At 36.4% G+C, this 5,862-nt stretch overlaps 1 pseudogene; it reads left to right on the forward strand.

Annotated features, from left to right (window-relative positions):
* Positions 1-2,133: 2,133 nt before the first annotated feature.
* Positions 2,134-3,044, forward strand: LOC140846281 (olfactory receptor 2T12-like; annotated as a pseudogene).
* The last annotated feature ends 2,818 nt before the right edge of the window (positions 3,045-5,862 follow it).

A 5,862-nucleotide genomic window follows, 5' to 3' on the forward strand; every position in this document is an offset into this window, starting at 1 on the left:
AATCAGTGGAAAACTGACTCATTCACATAGAGTGAAAGTAGAGTTAGGAATACTAATGCAGCATCAATCAACCCAAATGTCCATAGATGGGTGGAATTAATAAGGAAAACATTATGCAAACAAAGGAATATATTATTCACCTTAGGAAGGAATGAAATTCTGACTCACTTGCAGCGTGGATGAGGGTTGAGGATGTTATGTTAAATGAAATAAGCCAGTCACAAAAGGGCAAATTTTGTATAATTCCACTTATCTGATGATTCCATAAGAGTCAAATTTAAAGAGACAGAATAGTAGTAGTAAGGTGCCTGCCAATTCCTGGGGGCAGGGAGTATTTTTTTTTATGGGTATGTTTTTTCAATTTCAGAATATGCATAGAGTCCTGGCAATGGATATTGGTGATGGTTGCAGAAAAAATGCAAATATGCATATCACTGTACTACAGAATACTTAAGAATGGGTACAATAACAGCAAAAATTATTTTAAGAAAATGACCCAACACCCAACAATGACTAAACTACAGATTTTTTAACACTTACTTGCCTTATCTTTTATTGTTGTTTTTAAAAAACTAAATAGTAAGTGACATTCAGACTCCCACCTCTTCAAAAATGTTCTTTCTCTTTCTCAGGTGCTCTGTTACTACACACACACACACACACACACACACACACACACACACATCACACATGCACACACACACACACATGCACACACAAAGGCACCATTTACTTTTTATGCATTGATTTTTAGACAAGTTTAAAGTTTTGTCAACATTCAACAAGGAGAGATCAGAATAATGGAAAATAAGAAGTCTTCCAATCAAAGAAATGAGTCAGGAGGATTAGTTACTAGGTGTTCAGAGTGCAAGTTACAAATATAGGGCTTTGCAGATAGAAAAGTTTTGGAAAATGCAAAGAGGAAGTGGGCTCTGTGACGTCTAACTCTGAGTCAACCAATTAAAACCCTCCAGCAGAATGCCGCCTGCACAAGGATGATGCTCCCGCAGCGGGGCTGGGGACTGAGTGAGGCCTGGCACTACCTTTGTTTGCCTTCATTGGCCTTCCAGTACGGGAGGGCTATGTGAAGTGGGGAGAAGGAATGACCACGGAGGATGGGGACTCCTGCCGCCATGTCACTTCACTAAATGACATCAGATCCTTGAGACTTAATTACCATCCCCAACTCTGGTCATATTTATTCAAAAAGAATGAATAGCTCCAGTACCAGCAGATAAGAAATGAAATTGCCTTTAAATATGTGTGTTCTCTTGGCACCGAGGAGGAAAGTAATTTATCTCTGTGTTGGGTGAGAAACTAGTGAGTTTTATTTTTTCTTCTTTATCAGAAGGTACTATATTTCTGTGAATTTGAGGGGAAACAGTGTCATTTCACGAGTGCCTTTATACAGTAAATAAGATCGCACTAAGCAGTACAGTCTTGCTTTGGGTGAAAGCATTCAAAGAAGGTCATTCTTGTTTTCAGTGTATAACGTGATACATTCAAACTAAAGGCACTGTCAATTCCAAGTAGTTATGTTTCCATCTGCAGACTAAGTCCTGTCAGTTCCTGGACCAGAGGAAATAAGATATGTTTTTTGGAAGGAAAGAATGTCTTCGAAGGTTACTCACCATGAGGAAAAATTATCTCATTTAGGTAAGTTTCAATAAGTTTTGAAATGTTACATAGGTATAACTCCATTATCAAGTACTTTACTTTTACACAGTTAAATGCATCAATTTAATTCACCTTCCAAGAATATTACTGTGTTTGATACAAGACTAGAACAAACATTTTATAAATTATATAATTAATATCTTGTCCATTTGCGTTGCTATCATAGAGCATAAAGATACACTTACAAAGCAAATTGGATTTATGAAGAATTCTCATTCACTGTGTCAATTAAACAAACTAAACTGAGACGTACTTAAAATTAAAACCTTGAAAACAAGAAAATACTGAAATTAATTTTATGCCCTAGTTAAAAGATTTTTCAAATGCCAGATCAAGTATTTGAAATTACTTTTGTTATTTTCAGTTATTTTCATGAAAAATATAATTGAAATGGAGCACTGTAACTGATGAAAACTCATCTATTTCTCCGTTTTCAGTGTCAATCCTGTTGAAATCATGGTAAGTGGGAACACCACCTCAGATTTCATTATCTTAGGACTCTTTAACCATTCAGGAGCCCACCCGTTTCTCTTTGTGATGGCTCAGACAGTTGCCTTCACCTCCCTCGTGAGCAACGCTCTCATGATCCTGCTGATTCGCGGGGACCCCCGGCTGCACATGCCCATGTACCTCCTGCTGAGCCAGCTCTCCCTCACGGACCGGGTGCTGATCTGCACACTTTGCCCAAGATGGCTGCTCACTACGTGAGAGGGAGAAAGTCCATCTCCCCCACTGACTGTGGGGTGCAGATCTTCTTCACATTGGGAGGAGGTGGGTGCTTCCTCTTGGTGGCCATGTCCTATGATCGCTATGTGGTTATTTGCCACCTCCTGAGATATCCCATCCACATGAACTGAAGACTATGCCTGCTAATGACCTGGGGGTCCTGGTTCCTGGGAGCAGCTGATGGGCTCATGCAGGCTGCTGCCACCCTGAACTTCCTCTTTTGCAGGGCTCATGAGATTGACCATTTCTTGGGTGACGTGCTCATTCTGGTGTGTTTGGCTTGTGCTGACGTGTACACCTGCTGTGTGTTAATGCTCCTGATCTCACTTTCCCTCATCCAGGTTTCCTATAGTCTCACCCTGGCAGCTCTTCTCCGGATGCATTCTACAGAAGCCCACAAAAAGACTTTTGTCACCCGCTTCTCACATTTGACTGTGGTGGGACTGATTTAAGGAGCAGGAATTTTTACTTACATGAGATCCAAATTCTATAGGTCAGCTAACCATGACAAGGTGGTGTCAGCATTTTATACTATCTTAACCCCTGTGTTGTAGCCCCTCACCTACAGTCTGAGGAATAATGAAGTCGAGGGAGCCCTGACAAGGTTTATGGGCCAGTGTCCTGCCTTAAATTATGACTGAGGGTAAGATTCCTAGAGAGAAGTTATATATGCATTATATCTATAACGGTTATTTCTCTTTTTCTTTGAAATACAGATGGACCTCTATACATTGGATTGTCTATTACATTGTCTTCAAGAATAAATTGTGGATGTTAAAAGTCTGTTGATCACAAATCCTTATTACAGTGTTTCCACACCAGACTTCACAAATTTATACATGAATTAACTTGGCTGCTTTTGCCTAGCTGGCTGTCTTATGCTCTTACTGAATGGTTCTACTGGAGCTATGTATTTGATATATGTTTAAATTCTTGCCAAAATTTTGTTTATAAAAGAAATTAGCAAGGCATGTGTTGCTGCAAATTAGGTATTTTATTGTGCCACGATCTTTATATCAGTGATTATCAAACTAATGTTCATTTCTACCTATAACAACTTCCTCTCTGTATAGTCCATTCTTTATGAAATACTATAAACAAAGAAATCATGTTATTATAATTATAACAACTATTATATGGAGTTTACCTTTGACTTCCTGAACTACAAATAAATTTGAAATTTATGGTGGGGTGGGGTGTAACTTCCATCCATGGAAGAGAAAGCATGGACTAGAATCATCTTCGCCCTATTATTTACATGAAACATCTTTTCCATCCCTTCCCTTTTAATTTGTGCACGTCTTTGGGTCTGAAATGAATCTCCTGTAGGCAGCATATATATTGGTCTTGTTTCTTTATCTATTCTGCCCCTCATGTCTTTTGATTGGTGAATTTAATCCATTTACATTTAATGTAATTATTGGTAGATATATATTATCATCAGTTTATCAACTTTTTTCTGTTTGTTTTGTGGTTCCTCTCTGTTCCTTTCTTCCTCCCTTGCTGATGGTTTTCTTTAGTGCTGTGTGGTTGGATTTCCCTTTTTTACTTTTTTGTGTGTCTGTTACAGGCTTTAAGTTTGTGGTTATCATAAGGTTCAAGGACAGCTTCTGAAGTACATAACACCCTATATTAGGTGGATGATTGCTTTATTTCAATCACAATCTAAAAGTGCTTTTGTCCTCTTTTTCCTCCTCTGCACTTTATGTATTAGATGTCATAATATGCATTTTTTTGTGTATCCTTTGAGCCATCTTATGTGGTTAACTTTACTACCTTTGTTTTGTTTTAATTTTGTATGTGCTTGGTAATTAATTGGTCTACTACCTTTAATGTGCATTTATTTTCACTGGTGAAAGCTCTTCAGCCTAAGGAACATTTCTGTCTACAGCAGTCCTATTAATGTGCTCTGTAATTCTAGTTTAGTCATTATAAATTTCTTAGGCCTTCATTTACCTGGGAAATGTTTCATCTCTACTTCAAATTTGAATGAAAATCTTGCTGGGTTGAGATTCGTGTTTGGAGGTCCTTCTGTTTCAGTACATCAAATTATTCATGCCCCTCCCTTCTGGCCTATAAAGTCTCTGCTGAGAAGTTTCATGACAGTTTCACGGGATTTCCATTTTAAGTAATCTTTGTTCTCTCTCTGGCTGCCTTCAATCCTCTCTCCTCATAGTTAATCTTTGCCATTTTAATTACTGTATGTCTTGGTGGCATCCTCCTTCGGTTCTTTTGTTAGTTGGTCTCTGGCCTTCCATGACTGAGTGTCTATTTTCTTCCCCAAAGAAAACTTCCCCAGAAGGTTTCAACAGTTATTTCCTCTATTTCCTCCAAGAGTGTTTCTAACCCTTTGTCTCTATCTTGTCCTTCTGGTATCCCTATTACACAAATATTGATTCATTTGGAATTATCATACAACTCTCTTATCATTCTTTCATTCCTAAAGATCCATTTTTCTCTGTAGTTCTCAGTTTCATGTGTCCTTGTTCAAGGAAATACATGACAATCTCACAACTAACATTATAATCAATGATAAAAAGATCAAATAATTTCCTCCAAGATCAGGAACAAGGCATGTGTGCCCACTCCCTCAAGTTCTTTTCAGTATGGTGCTGAAAATCTTAATTAAAGCAATTAGACAAATAAATAAAATATGTGAAATATATCCAAATTGGAAATGAAGAATTAAATTGTCTTTGTTTGCAAATGAAGTGATCTTTTAAATAGAAAATCCCAAGAACTCCATAAAAAACTGTTAGAAATAACAAAGTAAATTTCTATGATATATACAATTAACATATGCATTCAGTTGTTTCTAAACAGAAAAATGAACTATATGAAAATAAATAAAACAATCCCATATATAACTTCAAAAACAGTAAAATATTCAGCAAGAAATTCAAGTGAGATAAACGATCTGTGCTCTGAATTATAAAACATTGATTAAAGAAATTTAATAAAATGCAAATAAGTGAAAATATTTATCATATCTATGCATTGGAAAAATTAATATTGCCATAATGACAAAATTATCCAGAGCTTTTTATATTATCTTTATCAAAACTGTAAAGGCATTTTTCACAGAAATACAAAATAATTTTGAAAGTCATATAGAAACATAGAAATACCCTAATAGCCAAAGAAATTCTTAAAAAGAAGAACAAAATTGGAGGCTTCACAGTTTTTGATTTCAAACTACATTACAAAGATATTGTAATTAAAACAATATGGCACTGGCATGAATGCAGACTCATAGACCAATGGAACCAAATCAACATTCCAGAAATAAAACTCATGCATGTACAATGAAGTAACTAATATTTGACAAAGGAGTCATATGATCTAACAATCTGTTTTGAAAAGGCAGCTCCATGCCTATGTTCATTGCAGTATTATTCACAAATGTCAAAACAAAACATAGAAACAACCTGTGTCCATTGAAAGATGAATGAATAAATC

Source organism: Manis javanica, chromosome 14 (assembly GCF_040802235.1).
Source record: "Manis javanica isolate MJ-LG chromosome 14, MJ_LKY, whole genome shotgun sequence".
NCBI lineage: Eukaryota > Metazoa > Chordata > Mammalia > Pholidota > Manidae > Manis > Manis javanica.